This window comes from Stegodyphus dumicola, chromosome 12 (genome assembly GCF_044657685.1).
Source record: "Stegodyphus dumicola isolate Sdum_Otavi_A_Nest chromosome 12, ASM4465768v1".
Taxonomy (NCBI): Eukaryota; Metazoa; Arthropoda; class Arachnida; order Araneae; family Eresidae; genus Stegodyphus; species Stegodyphus dumicola.
In genome coordinates this window covers 52,239,330-52,266,035 of record NC_140779.1, presented here as the reverse complement: position 1 = coordinate 52,266,035, position 26,706 = coordinate 52,239,330, and the positions used below count along the sequence as shown (strand labels likewise).

General features: G+C 32.7%; 1 long non-coding RNA gene across 4 annotated transcripts in view; it reads left to right on the top strand.

The window, feature by feature from the left end:
- LOC118199411 (uncharacterized) overlaps nucleotides 1-26,706 on the top strand; it is an 808,537-nt gene that overhangs the window by 209,894 nt on the left and 571,937 nt on the right. For all 4 annotated transcript variants that reach the window (XR_015044440.1, XR_015044441.1, XR_004759932.2 and 1 more), the window contains exon 2: nucleotides 24,699-24,788. This is a non-coding gene — a long non-coding RNA (uncharacterized LOC118199411). The remainder of the gene's footprint in view (nucleotides 1-24,698; nucleotides 24,789-26,706) is intronic.

Below are 26,706 nucleotides of genomic sequence, written 5' to 3'. Positions count from 1 at the left end.
TATCACTCATTTAAAATAATTAATTCCTTGCTGTTTAATAAAAGTAAAACGAAGGATGAAATAAAAAAGGAAATAATTATTTTAAAAAATTTGGAAAAGTTTCAGATTTTAACGGTCGCCTTATGGTTTCTTTTACCCTTTTCTTATGGTTTCTTTTACTCTCTCCCTGAGCTCACCGTCTATCAGTCTGCTGTTGCATTTTTTTTTTTAAATTTTTTTACACCCATTTTTTTCGCACTTATGCCAAATACAATTCAACAACAAAATTACAGAACATTTTAAAAGCAGCATAGCAGCATATGTTTAGAATTCCTGATACAATAGTGAGTGCTAGCATACATTTTTAGCTCAAAAGGGTGTTAGCCCCAATGGGCTAGTAGTCTTGAAACGCAAATTTGTGTCGTCCTCTATAAAACGGCGATTCGCTTTTAAAATTTTTGCCACCAAATACTGTCTCCCTGTATTTACCTCACTTCATATTGAATAAAGTCTAGGGTATTTAACGTAAATAGATCTACGTTAAATGACCTAGACATTATTCAACACGAAGTGAGAGCAATTAAAAGTAACAAATGCCATGCAGCCGTTCTTAGTCTGGATTTACAAAGTGCATTCGATTCTTTGTGGTGGCCCGCCATAATAAAGGCATTGCATGGAGCCCGTATTCCTAATAATCTCCTGCAAGTTTTCATCAGCTACCTCAGCAACCAGACCTACATTGTGGTCCACACTGGAGGGATAATTACTCGAGGCTGCCTACAAGGATCATGCGCTGATCCAGACCTTTGGAACGTTACTTTCAATTCTATACTTAAAGCTCAATGGCCATCACACACGCGAGCTCTGGCATTTGCTGATGACGCCATGTTTATTGTTCAAGGGCATAGCAGAAACATTCTCCAGAAAAAATGAAATGAAGTTATAAGCCCTCTTCCATCGTCTCTGTTGCCAGAAACGTCTTAAAATCTCAGAAGCGAAATCCAGGTACATTATTTTTTACAAACCTGGGCAAACTATCCAAAGAAACCCATTAATAGAAATGAACGGTAAACGAGTGAAACGAACCAAGGAACTCAAACTCCTGGGCCTTGTTATACATGAAGACTTAAGTTGGATACCGCACCTGCGAGAACAGAGGACGAAAGCTTTGCGCATAGGGAATAACCTTAAAAACATGCAAGGTTCTGATTGGGGCCTATGATCACATATTGGCAAAATAATCTACGTTTAGTGGAAAAAAATTATTATGCACGGAGCGGCGATCTAGGCCAACTTATGAATACACGTAAAATCAAGATCTTAGCACACAACGCCTTTTCTCCTTAGCCATTACCAAAGCATATCGCACTACAGCGACTGCAGCTGCCACGGTTCTAGCACGCCTAATACCTCTCTACACTAGGGCAGTCATGGAGTCAGCAATAACAACCGTCACAATGCTTATAAGACAGGCAAAGTAGAGAGACCTTCACCTTAATCCAGCCAATTATGAGCAGAAGAGGTCGCTGCTTATTGTACATCCAGCGCAACATGGAGCAGGTATGCTTACCCAATGATGTTCAATTGCCAAAATATTTCGAAAATGCAATTTGCATATATACAGACGGTTTCAAACTCGATTGAGGAGTTGGATGCAGCGTTGTAATAAAATGTAACGATAAAGTTTTACAAACATGGAAAGGGCACTTCAAATCAGGAAACACGGTATTTCAAGCTGAAGTGGCCGCAATTAGGCAGGCCATCGTGGTGACGGAACAATTTGATGGGCACGCATTCCGCATCTTCACAGACAGCCTTTTTGCTATTTATGCAATCCATAATCCCTACCATTCCTCTACTCAGAAAGCTGATATCCAGGCTTTTCTCAGAGAGAGCGAGAGTTCTATTCATATCCCCTAGATAAAAGCACATGCTGCATACCAGAGAAATGAAGAAGCCGATGAACTCGCCAAAGAAGCAGCAAGAAACATCAATGCTCAGCCTGTGCCCATTCTGCTACCTAGATCTCATCTCAAGTGACAGATCTGGGAGAAGGCATTAAAAAAGTGGCAAGAGAAGGGGGATGCAGCTCCTCAAGGTAGAAGAGCTCATGTAAAAGGGGGTTTGTATCATCTAACCTCTGTGTGTGCGGTGAGGCTGGTACTCCAGACAATTACGTAACAGCATGCCACCCTCACAGAGACGTGGCATATGCGGCTACCAGTTGATGATGCATCATTCATGCGCTTCTTCATTAAGCAGCCTGCTCTGCTCAGAAAACTAAAACTCATAATGGAAAAACTGCAGGCTTTGGGACAGGACCTTTGTCATGTCAACCTAATGCACTACAGATTCCTACCTAGTCTTCAGTACAAACTGCCTTATTCCCGAGTGTCTCGTTGTATGGTACTAGTGCTCTTGCGCGGCATGTTAGTGTGCTATTTAGTGTGTTGTCACCAGGGTAACTTATGTGTGTTTATTTACTTATGTATATATGTATGTATCATTGTAGAACTGGCCTGTAACCAAGAGTAAAATGTTTAATTATTAGTGTGGAATATTTATGTACGTGCAACAACGTACGCATGTGCAAAACAAATATTATTGTAACAATTTATTCTCAGTGTTTAAACCTAGGTGCACATAAAATGCACCACGTTAATGTTTAATTATTAATGTATAATATTTATGTAGCTGCTGCAGTGTGTGCATCAGTATACAATTATCGTATTATAAATTACAATTAATATAAAATGTTTAAATATTAGTTTAAAATGCTCAAATTTCAATATACAGCACCAATAAAAGTTTCTATTAAGCTCCTGACGCCGCGCTTCTGGGGCGCCAAAAAATTATCGCGTTGTACAGTTGCGGATTCCGGACTATACCCGATCAGTCCTAGTAAGCCGCCCGTGTGTCCGGATCCGCTCTCACTTGTCACCTGTATTTATTTTTAAAGAAATTAAATAATATCACTCCTCGAGGATGATAATCTTAGTGGCTCCTTTAATTTGTAAAGAATATGCGTTTTACTAAGTGTAACTTGCGGCTATTCCTCAATAAAACTTATCACTATGTCTAAGATGAAACGTAAAGAGGGTGTAAAAGACCCTTTTATTTAAAGTTAAGTAAGCTGAACAGAGGGCACACCTGACGCTTACAAATCAACCAGTAATCATGGCGGGAACTCAAGTAGAATTCTGAATTCAAAACTAAATCTCTAAATATCTATTAGCCAAAGGTTACGCAGAGAAATTTAAACGCAGAAGTTGGCTCTCAAGCTTACACCGGCGTGGAAACATTATCGACAAGAATAAAGCAATATCGGAGACAGGAACTCTTATCTCAGAATATGAAACTGGTAACATGTCCAACAGCAGGAAGAGCAGGCTCTGTCTAAACAATTTCAAACCCTCACTTCAAATACGCGCGAGCTGATTTGCATTCTGGCAGGAAAACGGAAAGAGAGAAGTGACAGTACAGGTTCAGAACATAAAATAACTGGTTAATTAACATAAAAATATCCTATAGTCTGGTAACTCACCAACCTTAGCTAGCTAGAGATATGAGATTTAACTTTTCTACATTTTACATTTCACTTGCTGATAAGAACGTGACAGCCTTGTGTACCTGAACTGATGTTAAGGTGCTCACAGATATGCTGACGATTAAAATACCACAGTACCAAAAAAAAAAAAAAAAAAAAAAAAAAAAAAAAAAAAAATTAAATCAAACATTAATAGACTAAGCTCCGTTAAAGATGGAAGGATTAACAATGCCTGTTTGCGAGTCTGAAGAACTTAAGCAATTTGTAAGTGAAATCCCAATTTCAAGTAGCAAAAATTGCTTAATAAATAAACAGAGGAGTGAGAGATACCCCTTTTTCTGTGGAAGAAACATTCTTTGTTAGTGGAAATAAATTCTTTGTTTATCCCGCGCATTGTCGTCGACTCATTGTTATTTAATCTCCAACTGCGCACGTCCATGATAAATGCCTAATCGTGGTCACTGGAGTTTAAATAGCTCGCCCAACGCCATAAAACTCGCCAAAAAGTAAGCGAAAGAAATATTTCATCCGGAGAACACAGCTTTTCCGAGAATTTATGCGGCCTCTGACGTAATAGGCTCTATCAATGTCAGAGGTGACAGGCAAACGATGAGATAACAAGGCTGAAGAGGACGTTAAAAAATCTATGCACTGATGGATCGCTTCTGCCATCGTAGGCTGCGTTAAGAGGTGAATAAATATGCATGTAGTTGGCCTCTTTTCTTTTTCATTTCGTTTTCTCTTGGCGTGTTTGTTATGAAGAGCTCATATTTCGTCGGACTGTGCTGCCAAAATAAGCCTCTGCTGTCAGTGGGGAGAGATTACAGGAGATTCTGTCTTAAGCTTCTCACAGCGAGCATTGCGCCTGAGGTTGACGGTGGCAGAATTTTAATGCCAAATGTCGCCAAACCTGGCATGCGAGGTCTGGTGTAATGATTATGATGTATTTTAGGAGATTATGAAAGGCACTATCTTCGAAAGCTGGCAAAACATAAGCAACCCTGAGTTTAAATCGAAATATTTATTATTATTATTTTAATATTTTTCTAACATGTTTGGTTGAGAAAGAAATAATTTGTAAGTGCATATCTTTTTATCTTCCATGGCAGTTTGTTGAAATAATTATGTACACCTTAGCTGAAGTGTACATATTGGAGTGCAAAAGACGATCCTAATCCCTGAATCTCTTTCTCTACATTAATCATACATGCAATTACATATTCTTCATACATGAACATTCCATGCAATATATATAATTCCCTTCATACGAGAACATTTCATAGATTAAATCTCATTCTCAGTTTACAAACATTAATTGGAATTATAAAACAAAATTATCATACTAGTAAAATGCTCTGTTGTAAACCGCCAGAACAATTTATAAACAATCTAGGAATACATTGAAAGAAGAGGAAAGATTAACACACACACACACACACACACACAAAAAAAAAAAAAAAAAAAAAAAAGAAACTCAGGGGAAAAAAATTAGATGAATTGCTTTGAAATTACTGATTACCTGATTTTATCGTTACTTTGATAAACGAAACATTTAGGTCAATTCTTAAAAAGAGAGTTTTTTCGAGTAAATTTAATTTTTCTTTTAATAATCACAGATTTACATCGATAAAAAGTCAAATAGTATATAGAGAATTAGCATGACTTTGATGTTCAGAACTGCTTGAAAAACACTTGTATATTATGGTATGACAGTACAGATATAACAGTTTGGCTTTTTCATTCTGTTGCAAAACATTTCTGATCTGAGCGATTTAATTCTAATACGTTTCGACTTATGGTTAATGTTCTCTTTATTATTCACTTAATTAATTTTTAATTCAAAAAGTGTGTCGTGTAAACCTCTGTCTACTATCAGATCTATCGACGAGAAACTCAGAAGAAATTTTTCCGAGAAACAGTGTTATCATATTTATTATTCAGTATTCATCTATCACATTATTCAGTGTTATCACATCGAGCGACGCTAGAAGAAACTCTTTCGAGAAACGAGTTTCTTCATTTACCATTAGAGAGTTCCTAACCGAAACAGACTCGTTGGAACTGATGTTCCGGCTATGCAGGACACAGCATATTTTGGAAGTGTGGAGTAAATATTTCTCAGCATGAGTATATTTTCCTTAAAAAAAAAAAAAAAAAAAAAAAAAAAAAAAAAAAAAAAAAAAACTGGTTTCCGCGTTAAGTCAACTAATCAGATATTCCGGAAGCGAAGATTCCCGGAAATGTTTCTTTCGATATGCAGTCACGGATAGCTTTCAGGTGTGATAAGAGTTTTAGAAATATAAAGAAAGATAACGCGGAAATACTATGCAGGACACAGCATATTTTGGAAGTGTGGAGTAAATATTTCTCAGCATGAGTATATTTTCCTTTATATATATATATATATATATATATATATATATATATAAAACTGGTTTTCGCGTTAAGTCAACTAATCAGATATTCCGGAAGCGAAGATTCCCGGAAATGTTTCTTTCGATATGCAGTCACGGATAGCTTTCAGGTGTGATAAGAGTTTTAGAAATATAAAGAAAGATAACGCGGAAATACTAAACACAATAAATAGGAGAAAAACTTCTGTTTTTTTTTTTTTTTTTTTTTTTTTTTTTTTTTTTTTTTTTTCCCGCAAAAGGGAGCTGCTAAGGAAAGCTTTCCCTCAGAAGTGTAAAATATTGCTGCTACATAAGCGAAATAGATCAATGAACATTGCCCAGCCCAAACATTGTGGCCGGAGATCTTTCCTTCAAGCAGTTCTGAGAAAAACGAATTTCTTGGAAGAGTTTCTTATTTTGTTTCGTGTCGTTTCATCAGATGAGGCTATAAGTATAGCATAAGGTAAGAAATTAAAATTAATGAGTATTTATTTTTTATTGTTGAGAATGAAATGGATTTAGCCTTTTTTTTTTTTTTTTTCCTATTCTAGACAAAGGTAGTCGTCTAAAAGAAACTCAAGACGACTCTCTAAAACTATACATAAAAGATGTTTGCAAAAATGTATAATAAATAAATAAATAAAGATGTGTTTCTTTCAACTTAACGGACCCCTCCCCCCAAAAAAAGAAATACGAATTTCTTTTGCATCGAGAATTGAAAAATAATTTATATTTAATTTAAGTATTTAAGTTTAAAATATATTTTTTACGTTTGGTAGATTTTAATATAATACAAATATTATAAACTGATTATTTTAAAATTCTGCCTTGATTTAATCTTTATCTTATCAAATTATTATACGATTTTAGATAATTATGTTTTCCAAAGGAAAACAACTAATGCTCAAACGTATAACGCTTCAATGTTAGGGGATTTTCTATGAAACAGTTTTTTCTTTTAGCCCAAAGGGGCGGTAGCACAGAAGGGCTATTTAGTCTCAAAACGGCATTTTGAGGCGTATCTATAAACGGCGAATCACTTTTTAAATTGTAGCCACGAAATATTTTCGCCCTGTATTATATTTAAAGAAATTAAATAATGGAAAATCTGCATTAATGTATGTATGTTTTTTGCACCATGAAAAAACAACGATACATAGAGCCATTAAATTTTGAATAATATTTCTCGCCCTGTGAAAATACGACGGTACCTAAAGCCATAAAATTTTGAATAATGTAAATGCTCCACCCAAACATGGGCACCTGGACGCTTGAATTTGGAATTTGTTTTATTATCTATTTTATATTTTGTAACACTTTAACGAATTGTTGATGAACAAACTCAACAATTTCAAAACGAACAATGGCAACACTGTACGGAAAATAACATTCTTATCTCCAGCGCTGGAGATTGTTTATTAGAAATTCTAAAGGTATGCTGTTTTTAAGTATTTTGTGATATTTTTGTTGAAATTTATGTTGCTTAAGTACGAAGAATACGATATTTAATAAAAGTAACACACAAAACGTCAAAAAAAAAAAAAAAAAAAAAAAAAAAAAAAAAAAAAAAAAAAAAAAAAAAAACCCGCCCTTTTGGGTATAATATAAAATTTGAAAGCTTTCAGATTTCATTTATTTATCTTTTTATCTAGAAAAGTTCTTTCATTTATTCCCGTTGAGTCACAAGACTCATTTATTTATTAGCAATATTTCGAAGAACTGAGTCGTAAATGTAGTGTATAAATCGTGTTATTCTTGTAAAACGCTAGGCGTTGTATATTTCATAAGTAACGAATTATTTTAAAACAGCACAAAATTCAGAATTATTTAATTTTTTTAAGTTATTTCAAGTTTCTTTATTAAGTATATAGTTGTAAGAAATCTGAATTACTTGAGATTCCATTTTTGGTCTTTTATTAATCTAAATTATTTCGCCAAAAAGAGCGAGTAATCGCCTTAATGTAAAGCGTAACGGTTCATTAAGAGGTGGATATCGTGTTGTCATTGGTTCAGAAGGTCATGGTTACTGAAAGATTATCATATATGAGCGCTGAATGTGTTGATAGCACGAAACGGTCTTCTTGCTGAAGAGGAGGGGAAATTCAGTTTCCTTGTACGGTAGCGCCCCCTGGTATCAACCATAGAAACTCTCTGCTAATAAAGAAGCGAAATTAGGAAACTTTAGCTTATACATTTAATAATTTAACAATGTTAAAAATAGACTCATAATAAAATACAAATAATGTTATTTGAATTACTGTTTATAACTAATCCTAGGTTCAACATCCAAATAAGAATTAAATATTATCTAAAAATGCTTCAGTAAAATTGTTCACATAATTGAACAGTTACACACCATGGTTAATAAAATTGGGGTTTAAGAACCTTGGCTAGAGACGACGCTTACATTTTTTTTTTTTTATGTTTCTGTAATGAATCAAGTAATACCGAGTTAGAGTATACATTTATAAGATATTAATATTATAATTTATAATATAATATAAATGGCCATGATATTAATATTATTATTTATAAGATATTTCAGTTGCTGCAAACATTAACAATATTTATAGTAATTAAAAGACTGCATTTTCCAGTATTGATGAGCTTCCTGTTTAGGCTGCAAAATTTTTTTTCAAACTATTCCTTTAATTACCTTAAAACTGTTCCTAATATTTCAAAACTCTGTATATGCACTATTTTATTATTACATTTGTAGAAAATTTGAAAACTAATATTTCAAAGATATAATACATTTAACAGAAAAAGAAATTTTTTTTATAGAATTATAAAATTTTCTTTATGCTTTTGTACAATGTTCGAAAACCAACCGCAAATTTTTCAACAACTGAAAAATGTTTGTACGACACCATTCGACAGATCTGTCAACAAATCGTCGCAAGCGTTAAATATTTTATTGTTTTCATTCTGATATATCTTTAAATCTTATAGGTATAGGTTGAACCAAGGTCTGCGCCTATGCATCCTGTATGTTAGTTATCGTCTTCTGCCGCAATGAAATAAAAAAAAAAAAAAAAAAAAAAAATTCGGGGGGGGGTGTCTGAATGTCTCCAACCCCTTTTCTTCTACCATCAACCTCTTGACTGAACTCCGGCTCGCCGCGTATTCTGAATGCCCCTTGCCCCACTGCAACTATATCTTACAAACATCATACTTTCTCCTAGATTCGAACTCGGTACTGCGGTTACGGTCATTAACCACTATCTCGTCTGAGATAGTTTTAAAACATTACAGTAAGATGTGAAGTGCTGTATATAATTTTGTGTATTTTGTGTGTGGGGGGGGAGATTTAATAAAAATAAATATAATTTCATTTTAATAACCAATTAGTAGCAACGAATTAAAGGTAATTTGCTTTAAATCGATGACAAGTAATCAGTTTTCGAAAGTTTCTCTATAAAGTAATATATTAATAACTTCGTATGCGGTCCTTCACTCGAAATGAGAAGCAATCGAAAATACTTGTGGTTTAAAGTGCTAAATTCAGCAGTGTCTCTTTTTTTTTCTGGGATTTAAATTTTTTTTTGAGGACTTCAGAAAATTTTACTTTAGTTTAAGAACTAATTCCTTAATTAACTTTCCTTACACCTAATTGTTTTTATTTATTGTGGTTTCATCTTAAAAGTTAATTTTTATTTGCAACAGCCCTTTTTACGATTAAAATTCGAGACGTATTTATCGATTCATAATTCTATAGAAGAATTAGACGATGTTATTTTATTGGAGTTACTTTAATATTGTGAACGATTTAAGAAAAATTTATGCAATTTTACTAACTTTTTGTTGTTAACTCATGCTCAACTATTTGACCTATAGTCAGCTAAATTTCTGACTATGTCCACCAAATTCCTCGTCGTTGGCAATTATTGAGCACTATGCCGATGACAGTGCGAATTTGCTCCGTCCCCCTCCCACTTTTGATGGAGGCCCCCCAGGGAGGGACGGATCCGAGGGTCTCCCACCCCTCTCCCCCTACCATCAACCTCTCGAGAGGACGTTTGGCTCGCATCATATTTACAATGCCCCCATGCCGCACGGACACCATACATTTTTAAGCATCCATGCCGTCTTGGGGATTCAAACCCGGGCCCTTCGGTATAGCAATCAGCGTCGCTAACCACTATACGAGTTGGGAGGTGTTAAGTTTTGTAATGAAATGTAATTATGTATTAAACATGAAGGAAGAGGGGAGGTAAAAGATAAGTAAATTGTATAAATAATTTGCATTGCTTCATAGTTTAAGTAATTAAATTTAATCTAATTTAGTAGTACAATAATAATTTAACCTTATAATACAAGAGCTGTAGCAAAATGAATAGGTTTTTAGTTTAGTAAAAGTTTAATTATTTTTATCAATTCCCAAGAAAAGAGACATTTCTTATTAATCGCGAAGTGAATATTTCTGCTTCCTTCCCTTTACTGTTTTTCTTTTATTTTCATTTTCATTGTCAACTGAAGTATCAAATACATTTTTTCCTTCATCATTTAACTTGAAGAACATGAACTTGCATGTTACGAAATTCATCATCTGCATGCATTTAGCTAGAAGCAAATAGAGAAAAGGCCTCAAAAGATACTTTTTTATTTCTTTTCTGGAATTTTTCCAATTTTTTATTCTCTTGTTTTGATATTAATTGGAATGGTTCCAACATTTTCTGGGTTTCTATTTTAATTTCAAAATAAGCACATATTATACGCTTTGCTCAGGAAACTTTTTTCCTTTCGCTTTCTCTTAGCTTGCATTCTTTCAAGTTCGAAAAAATAACATCGCAATTCATTCATAATATATTAGCTGGTTAGTGTCCTCATACATTTTATTAATATTACTCAATTCCTCATTATTTCTCGTTAAGTTAAGTTACTAAGTAATGCAAACCGTAAAAAATAATGATAAAAAAGTGCATACAAACAGTTTAACTAAAATTAAGGTGTAGTAATATCTGTACTTTACAAAGATATATTTTTATAAAGGTTTTGAGATTTTTACTGAAACTTCTAAAATTTCTAGGTTGTAATAATTTGCTTAATTCTCTTGCTAAATATTCATACAGTTAAGTAGACAACCAAAACTATTTCGAAAAACAGGTTACACATTCTTAAATTTTATTAACCCAAAAGGGCTAATTAGGCTCGATTTTTTTTCATTGCTTCGCTTTTTTTTTTCCGAAAGTCTGTTGCCATTCGAAAAAACGTAAGCTATTATTCTTTAATATTTAATTTGCTATTAATTGATAAACTAAACTATTTAGGAGTAGTTTCTAAAAATACTATTTTTTGCATTTTAATTTGATTGATTTAAAATAAAAATCCATTTAATTTGTGATATTAAAAACATTAGCTATTTTTTAATCGAAATACATTATAGAAATACACAATTAATTACATACTTTTTTCCACCTTTTAAATATATTTTATTTTCAACGGCGGGCACTAGCCGTTAGAGGCGTTGGCCACTAATAAGACCAGATCCAGTGGTCATTTTATTATGAAGGCACATAATAGGTAGCCCCACCATTGCCTCTAATGAAGGGACAGACAATTTTATATCCATGCTTTTTCGGGATTCGAACCCGGGCCCTTTGGTATAAGCAGTCAGAATCAGTAACACTTTCTCGTCTGGGTGACACTTTTTAAATATACAGAAGCTGTATAATGCTCTCATCTTATAGTCTAAATTTATATTCATTTAATATCCTATAACATATTTCGCTGTTCGTGGCGTGGGGCATGTTTATTCATAATCTGTACGCATAAACCATATTAAAAGAGCCCCATTGGGCGAACATTAAGATCTGAAACCTTTTAGTATTTTTTTAATTATACTTTTTTTTAATAAATTTTTCTAAAGAATTTTTTCCATGAATAGTTATTAAATTCGTTAAAGAATTTTCATTTAGCAGTTTTTCACCCGAAAAGTTATAAAACTTATTTAATTTTTACATGCATACCTTACATTCGTTATAATTTTTAGAACAAATTTACTTGTTTTATTCTATATTTTCAGTTTAAATCAAATTTAGTCTTCTTTCTACAAATGATTGACTTACTTTAGCCATTTCATTAAAAAACATTGTTTGCAGTAATATGCTCACATTCACATAATATTTCGAATAAAACTGTTTAGATACTTTTGAAATCTATGATATGTAACTAGGTCTTCATTTTTACTGAAGTCTCATATACTTTATATAATTCCGAGGTAATTTACTTTGACTACATTGAAAGTTTATGTTTAAGTATTTAACCAGAGATTCTAATGAAAATATATGGAGGATGAATAATGGGTAGCTTAATTACATTTGAACAATTTTTATGTTTTAACATTTTCTTTTTTGTGGTACAGAACATAACAAACAAGGAAATTTTTGGAATAAACATTTGTCTGGAGTATTGAACGAAATATACAAGAAGGAATACGTAACTTCAAAACTGAGCAACAGATATTCATATCTAAAAGTTTGAGCATGAAAAATATAAAATAATGTTAAAGTTCCTCGAATAAACCAAAAGAAATCCAAAATCTAATAAATTATAAATCAAAATTTTGATACATTTAAATCCTTCCTGTTACAAAAATTAAACTATTCAATCTTCTAATTTCTTAAAGTGCTCTTTTTACGAAACTAGGAAATAAACTCAGAATTATTAATGATTCTAAGTTGTAATTAACTACAGCCGAACTCGCTTATAACGGGGGGGGGACCACGTGAAGAGACCTCAATATTTATTCATTATAACCGTGTGCTCGTAAAAAGCGGTTTCGTAAAAAAATAATTTAAAAAATTCTTACATACTTACTATATTATGCAAACTTTATTTATTTTTATTTCTGTATAGTTCAAAAGCAGTTGGTTAATTTGCTTTGATTGTCTCTTTCTTACGTTATTGTTCTTCGGAGAATACTAAAGGCCCGAAAAACATTATCATTTGCTTCCTTGGCATTTTTTTATGTTTTCTACTCTCTCAAAAGCCATGTTGGGGAGGTCAGCTTGAAATTCTTCACATTCTTAGTTATCATCATTTTTTAAAAAATTCCTACTATTAGCTCACACTCTCCCTTTATCTTGTTCAAGATTTTAATCGTTAATAAAATACTTTGTTTCATTCACTGAAGTTCAAATACATTTTTTTAAACTTGTAGTGGATGACACTTAATGTTAATACAGTTTTTTCGCGTATTAAAAATTTTTAACATTTTTAATTTAATTTTTTTTTTGCATTAAAAAATTTTTTCCCCTTGGCCTAAGCAGGAATTGACTTTATTTATTTATTTTTATATTACTTGTTTTATCTGCTTTAACTTGAATTTCAGCTATTATATCCTTGGGAGTAGGTATCTCGGAAGTTATAACATTGACGTCAACAGGTACATAATTTTCAAATTCTTCTGTACCCCCTTATTTCCAAATTTTCCAAGACGTTTATTTCTTCTTCCTCACTGATTTGCCCCTGTTGAGAATTGTCCAATACAGCCTAACGCAAGCAATTGGTAATGCGTGTTAACGTAACATTTTCCCCCGCATCATTCATTAAAAATATCTCTTCGAGTACGTTTACATGAATTAGCATTTGAGGTTGCTTCTATTTTTTTCTCTTCGATCGTGACTCATCAAATTCAAATGCTTATGGAAATTTGATTTAAGACTCTGATGATCCCTTAGTCCATAGGCTGGATAACACGTGTAGAATTCGGTGGTAAAAATGCAATCCTGATCGCTCCCCAAGCTAAAAAAAGTCGAGGTCACGTGTTCGCAAGATTTATGACTCATCAGTAACTTTCGGTTAACTTTGGAATGTTGAAAAAATTTTTGCAAGAAGGGTTAGCTGTGCTAGAGAAATGGAAGTGAATAGAAAGTTTATGAATCACAAAAATATTGCTCGCTATAACCGGTGTTTTCTCGTTAAAAGCAGTTATTCTTACATAGACTTAACATTGTCCAGAACAAGTATTTTCGATTTCTTCGTTAAATTCGGGTTCTGGTTAAATCAAGGCTTGTTATAAGCGAGTTGTACTGTATTATTAAACGCCAACGTTTCGGATATATTAAACGTATCAACTGTACCTGGCATTAAAGTTAATTACATTTCATCTGTATGTGAAATTTTATGTCAATGGGATTTAAAAAAAATCTTTTTTCAAATTAATTAGTTATTTAATTATTCAACCAAGACTTATATTCTCCTAAAAAATTTCGGCTCTGTTTCATGTAAACAGGACAAAATATAACATATATCTCTCCAAACAAAGCTTTTGCTTTAGAGCTATAAGTTGACTCATGCAATTAAAAAAGTAATTGCTTAATTAATTAGTTACAGCAAAACACACGAGGGCTGTCTGCCTAGGAAGAAAATTATTTCGTAGAGGAATTCCTAAGGATGGCTGACTGGAATTTCCTTTATATGTGGAGAAAACCATGAAAATGACATGCAATTTGTCCAAGCACTGGGACGTATTACGAGTAAGGACTGAATTTTATTCACTTTGGTTGTTGTTGTCTCGTCCACGTAATTTCATGGAAGAATGGCTGCCAGAGCCTCAAGGAGGTCTTTACACCCCAGCTTTGAGGGAGAGAGCCCCAGGAGTTGGTTTGTAAGTCTCCATCCACTCTCTCCTGACGCTAACCACATGAGAGGACTCACCATATATTTAGAGTGTCCTCAAGGCGCAAAGACACTATACATTTCCAAACATCCATGCCTTCTCCGGGATTCGAACCTGCCCTTCGGTACCACAGTAGGCTCCCCTAACCACTATACCGTTTGGGTAGCTGTTCGCTTTGGTGGCTAATGCAAATAAAAATGTTATGCAAGTTTGTGTTTGAATTTAGCTTAGATGACCTGTTTTAGTCATAAATATCGAACAGCATGACAAACCACTTTTATTTAATATATTCATTAAGCGTAAAATACGTATAAGTGAAATAATCAATTAGCTATAGATGAATATTTCCTCGATTCACGCGAATACTTTGAAAAATATTAGAGATTCGTCACAGAACATTCACTTTTTTGAACCACATGTACGCGATTGTATGGGCAAATTCCACACAACCCCAGACAACTTTTATCAGAATCAGTATACGTTAAAAAAATTCAAAATAAAAGAGAAATTACTTTAAAAATTAAGAAAGAAAAGTTGGTTTCATTGGATGTTCAGTATACTTTCTTTTTATTAAGATAAGTCCCAAATACTTCATGACATCAAAACTAAAATATAGTCTCAAAAATATAAGTATTACTTTTTAATCATATCTCACTAGTTTCTGAAAGTGCCATCTACACTCTTTTAGTGATGCTTATGATAGATTCGGTTACGATCAACACAAATTAGTACAGATGGCGTTTTGTGCTGATGTTGCTGCAGCCCAGACACTGACTACCGAGTTGAAGGGGCTCTGCTCGAATCCTGGAGAAGGCATGGATGTAAATTGTTTGTCTCTTCAAAGTAGGTGGTGACCGCCTATTAGGTGCCCTCCATGATAAAATGACCACCGCTACTGGCCTTAGTAGTGGCCAAATACGAAAATGTCTCGCCATTAAAAAGTATATATTGATGTTGCTTAGTTCAAATAATTGTTTTTAGACGTTAAGATGAATAACGTTATCTTTTTTTTTTTTTCCACCGTGATAACAAATATAAAAGTTTCATGTAATCAAACCTGTTTTAATTAGATTCATGAGAATTTTTTTCTATCTCCATTTAAGCTTGTGTCACTTAAGAAATGAAATCCACTTCGAATTAAGCCGACTATTTATCAATCGCAAAACTTCAGCAACTTTCCTAATGAAAAATAAAATGACTTCATTAGAAAGATTGAGGTTAAGACTCGCCAAAAGTTCATTTAAGTAACTAAAACGTCTTTAAAACTTTCGTAAGTATCTTTAAAACTCAGTCGATCTGAAGGACAAGAAACAGGTGGAGCGAACCACTCTGCAAGAGAGTAGTAAGAAATATCTGACAATTAAAGTAAAGAGATTTTTAAGCGGAAATTTAACTCGCCTTCATTTATTTTTGCACACAATGAATTTCCAAAAATATTGATTCCAGAAGTGCTATGTAAAGTAGCTTTTTCAAATGAGAGTCAAAAGTAACTCATGGCCAGGTGATTTCTTATTGGAAAATTACAACCGTGGAAGCCTAAAAGAATACATGCCAAAAAATTATCAAAGTAATTTATCTAAAATCGTCAAAGAGACTACAGACTGAATTCCTTGTTTTCCTGTGATCAAAATTCGATTTTTTTTTTTACAAAACACGTTATTTTCAAGTTGTAGAAAATTTATGAAACTTATAGAATGCAGAGAATTTATGCTCTATAGAGCATAGAAGAAAATAATAGAGAATTTAACTTCTAAAAATTTTCAAAACATAGAAGACAATCTAAGAAATTTAGGAAGCATTATTTACACTTTGTATATGCTGTGGGTATGAACAATGCTTGTTCTCTTATTCTGAAAGATTATATTGGTCTTACTTAAATAAAAATAAAATTTGATTATCACTTTTTTAAGGAATCTGTTGGACCACGATTATCTAACACGTGAGTCCGAACTTCTTGTATTCATATTGCCAGGTATAAAAATTGAGATATTTTAGAAAAAAAAAAAAAAAAAAAAAAAAAAAAAACTGAAAATTTTATTTTTATTTATTAAATATCACGTTCTTCGCATTTAAACCATAAAATTCAGTTCGAGAGAATTTCCGATACAGAGTCTCACGCGCTGGAGATAAAAATGTTTTTTCTGTACAACGTCGCCATTGCTCGCTTTGAAATCCTTGAGTTTGTTAATCAAAAATTTTTTAAAGTTTTACAAAATACAAAATCGATAATAAAACAATTCCAAATTTCAAATTTGGGCTTCCACATGACCATATTCGCCATAGCATTACGTCATTCAAAATTCGATGGCTCTATGTACCGTTGTTTTATCACAATGGGAGAAATATACAAACATTTATGCAGATTTTCCATTGTTTAGTTTCTTCAAATATAATGCAGGACTCTAACATATGGTGGCAACAGTTTGAAAAGTGAAACGGGCATTTATAGAGAACCAACACAAAATCGCAAAACGAAAACAATAGTCCTTCAGGAACAAAGCCCCTTTAGACTTGAGAGGTTTCAGATTTTGAATTACGTCCATAGGGGCATTTTTTTTTTAACGTTTGTAGTGTTACCTTTATTTATTAAATATCATATTCTACGTACTCAAACCATAAAATTCAGTTCAAGAGCAATATCGCAAAATAATTTTAATATGAGCATATCTTTAGAATTTCCGATGCAGAGTTTTGCGCGCTGAAGATAATTTTTTTTTTCCCCGCACAGTGTTGCTATTGCTCGCTTTGAAATCGTTTAGTTTTTAATCAAAAATTCGTTGAAGTGTTACAAAATATGAAATCGATAACAGTAAAAACAAATTCCAGATTCAAATTAGGGTCTCCACATGCCCATATTCTATAGAAGATTACGTTATTCAAATTTTGATGGCTCTAGGTACCGTTGTTTTATGACTATGCGAGAAACATATATACATTCATGCAGATTCTTCATTATTTAATTTCCTTAAATATAATACAGGGCGATGATATTTGGTAGCAACAATTTGATTCACCGTTTATAGTTTTTAACGCAATAGTCCTTCAGGGCAAGTTGGCCCTTTGGACTAATAATATGTGTAAAAGGCGCACTTTTGATTTTTTCGATTAGGTAAAAAGGGGAAAAATTGCAAATGACGCATGAATTTTCTTATGATTAGTATAATTTCGAATTCTTGGGGATGATAACCCTCAACTGCTATACACGAAAATTTATATTAAGTACTTATGATAATAAGTCCTACTACTTAATATGTAATATATAAGGAATTGGACACATGATTAATACAGATTAAAGATTAAATTAATGTAGATTTAAATTTAAGATTTCATCTCCCATCATTCGAACCTGGCTACAAAAACTATGCATTCATTATAAGTGCTACAGTTGTACAGAACATTTAACGTATGCTTAATGATAATTATTTCAGAATATATATAAGATTTTTATCGCTAGTCAATTAAATATCAGTTAATGTAACTTAGTATTTACACGACGAAGGGGTTATAGGTTCCGTTATGCGCATTTTACGTGCGAATAAAGCAAAAACCGTTATCAGTTGTTTGCTTCTTAAATTAAAAAAACTAAGAATTCCCCTTGTACCACAAAGAATCACATGGGACTTACAGAAGTAAGTATGAAAGACAATGCAAAATAATAAACAATAAGGGAAAAATTTAAAACAAAATTATGAAGGATTACAAAAATTTACATTGAATTGACAAAATAGTCAAAGGCACTTCTGGCGGAAATAAGCTGATAAAAATCTGGAGGCTTGTTTTACATTAATATATTTCAGTGCCAGTTTCAGGATCTGTCTTTCACTGTCATGTTTGGAACATAGAAGAAGCATATATTCAACATTTTCCTCGCCACTGACACTGCAATCACAAAATACCTCTGAACCCAACTTATACCTGCTCAGATTACTTTTAAAGTTTCCGTGGTTAGTAAGGAAATGGATCAAGCACACTAGGTCTGTCTAGTCTAAGGTGAGGGATGACTTCATGGACGACTTACTGAGGGAAGCTAGCTCGTGCATACGTTGCACGTGGGGAAGACCACGAAAACGCCCGTGCAGCCAGCCCGCTGTCCTGTAATCGAACCAGAAAGACCAATGTTCAATGATTTTATCGCTCGGCAATTATTGGGCCTTTGCAGTGGGAAATATTTATTAGAATTATTTTATGAGCAAGCAATCCAGTGAAAAACAAGGACAGAGCGGCATCAAAATTAATGTAACTGTGAAATTATTATTTTGAAAAATATGTTTAAGGTTTGACGTGCTTTGGGTTTTGAGAAACCCTATGCTATCATTTTCAGCTAACAAATCTTTTACATAAATCTCAAAGAATATACATACTTCCTTATTATCTCGGTATAAACCACTGAAAAAAGAATCTAGGAAATGCTTGCAAGTGAAAGTTACCAAACATGCTCTCTCATGCCTTTGGTTTGGTGCCGAATACATTTGTTAAAAACTAAGAATGATGAAGCGTTGGAAATAATGATAGTCAGTTGTACACCGACGTTAAGCATAAAATCTGAAACTATAGACGAGAAGTTCTGCGCCAAATAAAATATATTGCTGCTTGCGTACGGGTTTGTAATAGATTGAATGTACAAGTCCTATAATAGGTTAATAATATTTATTTTTATCAAAAGAAATATTTCAAAACTCTGGGATTTTCCACGGAAATATTCGTACGAATGTTCGCAGTATTCAACAATATGATCAGTAGTTACACATCAAACTACTAAGAACGTTAAACACAACGCGCATCTAAAGAGAAAACGAACTCGGATATCTCAGTTCACGCGGAACTAAACAACTCGCTCTCTCACCGGCCTTTTTTTAGTTTTCAACCGGCCGTGAGATATTTCTAGTACTTTCTGCTTCTTGCAATTCCTGGAAAACAGTAAGAATGTGGAGTTATGGTTACAGCTAACATAGTGGCCAATTACATTTAATTACTTACGATACTTATTACGGTGATAAAGGGACCGGACGCAAATTTCGCCAATTGGCCTCCAATTTTGGCGACTTTTGGCCATTTCTCACCTAATTTCGCGACAAAATAAGTCGCTGTGTTGTTAGCTTGGCGATATCTCGGCAAATTACTGAGATAACCATTTACTCAATGTGAAATGCACTTGCCCCTGTATTGTTAGTTTTCTGGCATAGCTTTCTCTTAAAATTTGTCTCGCGCTATATTACATAGAAAAATACAACAATTTCACTTATAATTCCACTAAAATTACTTATCTAAGTAAAAAATTCGTAATAATATTCAGATTCGTGAGCAAAACACATAATGTGTGTGCCAACAGAAATTATTTAATGAAATTTTTAATTTAATCCGAAATACCGGACGAGTGGATGTTAAAATATAAACCTGTTAAAATATAATTTTAAATCTCGTTTAAGAAATTAAAAAAATTCGACACAGATTTCTTAAAAATGTTAAAGAGGAGTAAACCAGGTTTTTCCCTCAACCACTTGGCAACGCTTTATCTCCAGAAAACTTTTAAAACGAGCGATTTATCTTTAAAATTCACAAAGCATTCTCCTAATAATGTCCTTAGTGCTGTCACTCCCCACCCCTGCCTTCGTTGCCATAACAAAACACTGATGAGAAATTAATATCCAAAACTGCTAGGGGTCAGAAAAGGTATTTAGCATTTTTTAAAATTTATTTTTGTGCTCGGCCGCTGTACATTTAAGAGCTAGAATTGTGGGAAAGGGGAAGAGTTTCTAAAACATTTAGTTAGTCATTACCTTTACAAGTCGGCTGGGAAGTAAGCAAAGACACTTAATGAAGACATCACGACACTTTTGAAATCTTTGCTGGCTATTGTTCCCTTAAGTGTCATTAACTCTTGATGGGCAAAAGAGAGGACTTCCTTTCATTTGTAAACTTATCCTCCTATAGCTACCGTGTTGTCATTGAGTGGGAGGGTAAATATGCATTTAGTGCTCCCCTTCCCGGCCTTTTTCTTTTTGAATTTCCATAGCATACAACAAGTAATCAGCAGTGCAGTTCTAGGTATTCTATAGTTTTAATTTTAGTGTATATCTAAGTATACGTCTGTGCGTGTTTGGACGTTTGAGGAAAATTATGCATTTTTACACTATGTGCATTACATTTAAATATATCCCTCTCCTGCATTTTTAGACTGTATACAATATAAATATATTTAGACATATAAGAACATTTAATATAGAAACTATTATCTCCAGAAATCCATATTTGTATGTATTTATGTACTGTAAATTTAAATTTACATATAATCCTGTATGCATCGTGTATCCATATTTATATGTAGATGTATTGTAAATTCATTTTTATATCTAATCAGGTATGAATTACATATAAATATATTTTTATATGTCTCCCATATTCACTATATTAAATAAGGCTCAAAGAAATTTAGTTTTATATGGAGATTAAAAATTTATTATTTGATGCCGAGCAAGAAATTGCGGACCTTGTGAATTTTTTTTTTTTGGGGGGGGGGGTCTTAACTAACTGAATAGTACAATAATTGGCTTCTACACATAAAAAAATAGTCTCTATATTCCGCATGAAAAGATGTATCAGTTATATACAAGACAATATCTTCAAGGTATCAGAATCAAGAAAATGTGGATAGCATTATAATAAATTTTAAGCAAGGCTCTAAAACTCAGTTAAAATGAGAAAGGAAATTTATGAAGCCTATTATGTTATCTTACATAAGAAAAGGCGAAGAGAAAGTAATGTATGTGGAATGGATGCTCTCAGCTGATCAATGTTTACGTTTACAGAATGTTAAATGTTCTCATACTTTTATTACCTAAAAATTATTATTGCATCATAAATTCTGTCCATAAGACATATGTATGTCTTAGAACGATATATGTGCATATACAGTTCTAAGACACATATGAAAGGGACACATAGATATGTCTTGGAAATGCTGACTTACTTATTAAATTCTACAGAAATTTAAAATACATCGTAACATAAGAACGCATGAGAAAGGTTTTGGGATGGAATTCACACAAATGTCTCTTGGGATTTTTAATTATCTGTATATCTTCGGCTTCATTGCATTTTCCTCATCAGATCCTTGTTCCTTTAAACAATGTTTTGGGAAGTGTAGTTTATTTAATTTAACATCAGCTTTAACATAAAAGGTTAAATACTTTCCTGTACTATTACATGATTTCTCTTCAATGTTTTGATGTCCTTTCACCTTAATTTTCTTCTGATAGAAGAATATACATAATATTTTGGAAATTATCTTATCCAGTTTATGCTTAAAGGAAACAAATAAGTTAGGAGGAAAATTCAAAACAAAGTTAAATTCAAATCTGAAAAATTTACTCAATGAATGCTTTTGATTTCAACTTCGTGTTTTGTCAGAGAATAAAATTAAATTTAAAATTATATTTCGATATATTTTAAAAGTTGTGCGAAAAAGGAAAATAGACTAATAATGGCACATATCCCATTATTAAGAGCTTTGAAAATAATTTTTAATCAAAATTTTATTGAAATATTTATGAAAAAAGAAATTATTATTAACCTCATTTTATCAGAATACGGCAAGAATTTGATATATATATTGTGCAGATTTTATATAAAGCATCGTTTGTAAAAATTCCAAAATTGCTTTTTACGATATATTAATGATTCCACAGTTGTACTTCAGCAGATTTACCATTATGAAGGATTACCACATCATACTGATTAATAGTTGTTTCAACTTTAGAAGGGTCTTGCAAAACTTGGCAAGTCTTGACAGTTGGATCTTGAGATAAGGCATTCCAAACCTCAAAACTCTGTAGTAAACGCGCTGCATTCTAATTTGGGATCGCTTCTTCACTTTATTATCAAGACTGTCAAAGGTGATAAGTCCTGATTCAAGGTGACCTTTTTCTGACTTTCATTTCACACTCCCCGCTTCCCCTTCCTACCCAAAAAAATCTACCACCTTGAATAGAAAAGTATGATTCAAATGCTGAGTTTTTTTAGTATGTGAATCAAAATGACTCATGTAAGAAGTCATAGACTCAGTTTTTCTGTTGCTAAATTTTTCTCTTCAAACATGAAGCTATTTTTGATAAAAAAATAGTGAAATATACTGAAAAATGTCGTTTAAAAGCTATAATATCGTTGTATTCTTAATCTTCCGAATAATAAACTGTACTTATTAACTATAAATTTTGATTTCATTTTCAATATGATTAAAATTATACTAAGTTATTAAACTGTAGAATAATTGGCATATGATGCCTATTTCAAATTGTAACTTCATGTTTCTGAAATGGCTGATATTAACGCTTTAGTATGATTTAGCGCAGATAATAATCTTGTATACGGAACATTCATCTTACCTTTCTAACTTAACTTCATTTGAATTATAAGTAAAAGCAAGCTTAAAATTGTAACGAATATTTTTTAAACACTGTGAGAGTATTTCAGTTAAATTGTTAATTATTTGGAAGCTGCATATATAGGAACCTCCATATAATGTTTATATTCTAGAACCTGATATATAGTTTATATTTCTAGAATCGCAACTCATATGGAAATTTATATCAATTCTTACACTCCTTTTTAATTCCTTAATCCTTAGAGAAAGTATAGTAGTAATATGAAATTTTACTCTTATGCTGACAAAATTTTGCATTCCATTAACAAGAGAGAAGAATGATTATATTATGAAAATTTATGCGAATTCTAAAACTATTTTTAATTTCTTTATCCGCAGAAAAAACATAATAATTAAATTCTGATTCGAAATATTTTACATCATTTTGACGTACTAGTGCATATATCTGTCTTATTAAATTAAATATAAATTGAATATATAAACAATGCAACTTTCCACTCATAAATTTGCACTATAATTTAAGATTTTAATTATTTTATTGAAAATTATAAGAAAATATTTTCCGTACACAGAATAAGATTAGACACCCATCTTCTTGAATTTGTATTTTTTTCATAACAGAACTTTTTTTAAGGCCCACCAGCGGCCGAGCGGTAAAGTCGCTGAACACTGGTAGTTCGGTCCGAGGTTCGAATCCCGCGAACGGGCTGGCTGCATGGGCGTTTTCGTGGTTTTCCCCATGTGTAACATGTATACGAGCCAGTTTCCCTTAGAAAGTCCTCCACGAAGGCATCCCTCCCCTTAGGCAGATAGCCCTCGAGGCTTTCCCATAATCACACACACACATAACAGAACTTTTATTCGTTATGAAAATTAGCTCAAAATGTAAGCTTGATTCAAGGATGAATGGATTCAGGATGAACTTCGCATTAATTTTGGTGATGATTATAACCTAATGATGAGTCATTAGGCAAGAATGGGAAATAGTTCAGTTCCTTCGCCTGGATTCGAACTCCGGTCATCCCGAACAAGCATCGAACGCGCTTCCAGTTACAGTACGAAGGCATGCGGAAAGAAAGGAGGAAATACCTTATATACCCCCTTTTAAAGGGCGATTGGAGATGAAAGAACCCAATCGCCAAATCCTGGTGGTGACGAATTATCGTCTACGACCTTTTAGTTCGGGAGCCACTTGCAGAATCATTAGGTTATATCAATGCTGGAACGTGAAAAATGTGCTATGGCCTCGCCGAAATTTGAACATTGGTCCTCCCGAGCGCGTTCCCAGTTACACTACGAAGGTATACAGAAATGTGGGAAAAAATACTTTATAATTTCTTTAAAAATTTAATAGAAAATATGACTGTTTAGAAAATATGACTTCATGGGCTTGAGTTTCATAACCATATTTAAATCTTTCATATTTAAACTTTAAACTAAATAAAGGCATATAAAACTAAAGAACAAACTTTCATATTTATATCATCATTCATAACCATATTTAAAACTGTCCTGTACTTAGTGGCTTTCATTCTTCTTATCTGGAAATTTTGTATGGATTTTTATTATAGATAGAGTTTTCGGGTAACATATTAATATCATATTCAATGAATTTGGAAATAATTAGTTTACATTTCTTTGCTCAGTTTTGAAGTTTTATTTTGGTGAAATGGGAATGTTTTTCTTGCTGTTTTATTTTTATATCAGCTGTATGATTCCTGTTTTACGATTTGTTTTATTTGACTAATATAAAGTCTATTTTTCCTGTATTTACAGAAAACAAAAGACCTGAGAGTGTTGAAAGCAGATATCTTACATAAAATAATAACAAAATATAAATATAAAGATGGCTTGCTGCTCTTTGAGGTATTTATATTTTATTTCTTTTAGTTAAAATTCCTGTTTGAAGACATAATGGTGAATAATATCAATTATAAAATCATTGTACAATACTCTTTAATCAATTAAGTGATTAATCAATTAAATGATTATAATACACACACAAAAGTTACGGATTACACTCAAAGTATTTTCTCACAATCAGTTAATCCTTCAACCAACTAATTAAAAAGGATACTAATAAAATAGGTAAAATTTACAGATTTGTTGTAACATATTATCATAAGAATTGGAACTAAACCAATAGTTAAGAAATATTGAAATATAGAGTCAGTAGTTTTTTTTTTTTTTTTGTGATACTGGAGACGTGAAAAATGAGCTATGCCCTCGCCTCGACTCTAGCCTGGATCTCTCGAATACGCGTCGAGTCTGGTGGAAGGAAAGTTTAAAAAATGATAAAAATTTAACCTTCGCTTAGTATAGAGTTTGAGTAACACTCATATAAAACTTCAGCAAGAAACTGTTAAAAAAAATTGGTTGGTTTTCAGGAGAACTGAATGAGAGCAAATAAAATCGACAATGATTCATCAGATTGGGAATAGATTCATCTCATAGAAGTAATGAATCGAAAATGCGGAATTTAAAAACTAAATAAATTGAGAATGAGCACCTTTGTAGTTAGTCTATTAACCAGGGTTTAATGAAACGAAGATGAATGCTTATTTCCCATTATGAACTAATACGCAATTCAGAGAAAATTTCTTTAATTTGAAAAATCTTCATTTTAAAGAATAGGAAATAGCAAAAAAGCTGTTCTCGAGCATTAAGAAATAAGGAAACAGTTATGTATCACAAAAGGAAAGATAAGAGGGACTGAATCTATGTCATTTAAGATTACCAGTTACGTATACAGAAATTAACGGTTAAAAGCACGAAAAATTAAACTTAGAACGAATTTTTTATAACACTATGAGTTGAATTTTATCTCGAACATATTATTCCAATACGCCTATACTAACCGAAGAAAGTTCATATATGAGTTTTTGATAAAATAAAATAGGAAATCTTATTGAAATAAAAATACTCCTTTTCACTGAGAAAAATTTATGATTGTTTTTAGCAATCAACAGATCATAAAACCTGCTATTTAATATCTCGATAAACGACAGTTCTGCAGTCTAAGGATTTCTCAAAGCACTTGCTCATTTCTTTCAAACTGAGCATTACTAGCCAATCACGTACACATACTGAAACAAACTGCATTTAGGAAAAAAATGCTAAATAAAACCTAATTTTAAACGATGATTAATGTGAGCTTGACCACAAGACTTACATTCACAGGAGTAACACTGCTTAGAACTGAAACTAGCTATCGTCTTTCAGAGGTTTAAGTCATATTTGTCGCCTGTGCAAAATCGTCACTGACTCTGCATAAGATCGACACGTGAACGAGCAGAGAGACTGCCAATTTTGTGTATCGTGGCATGTTCCGCATTCCAAGTCAAAATTCCTCCGCTGCATCTTTATGACAGATTAACTGTCTCCTGGGCAAAACTCTTGCTACTTGCAAATATAAACTCCTGTTAGTTTTAATATAATAAAAACTTAAGAATGACGAAGGCATTAATTTTCAATTTACGGACTTTATAAACCAGCTGCTAGTCATAAATATGTTTGTAAAAGTAGAGTTTCCTGTATCCACGTTTCTTACTTCAGTTTGGAAAAGATGGAAATTTTGTACCTAACCCCCTTAAGAATCTCAAGAGACGACTTGAGTGACCGATTATGTGAAGTTACGGGATTCCCATTCAGGATAGCACCCCCAGTTACCCATTAGGATGTCTGAAGAGTCACCTAATAAACGTTATGGACTTCATTTGCTCCCTATTTCTGTTGCCGTAGGAGCTATTTTTCAAATAAACGCCATTTTAAAAGCAGTAAAAAT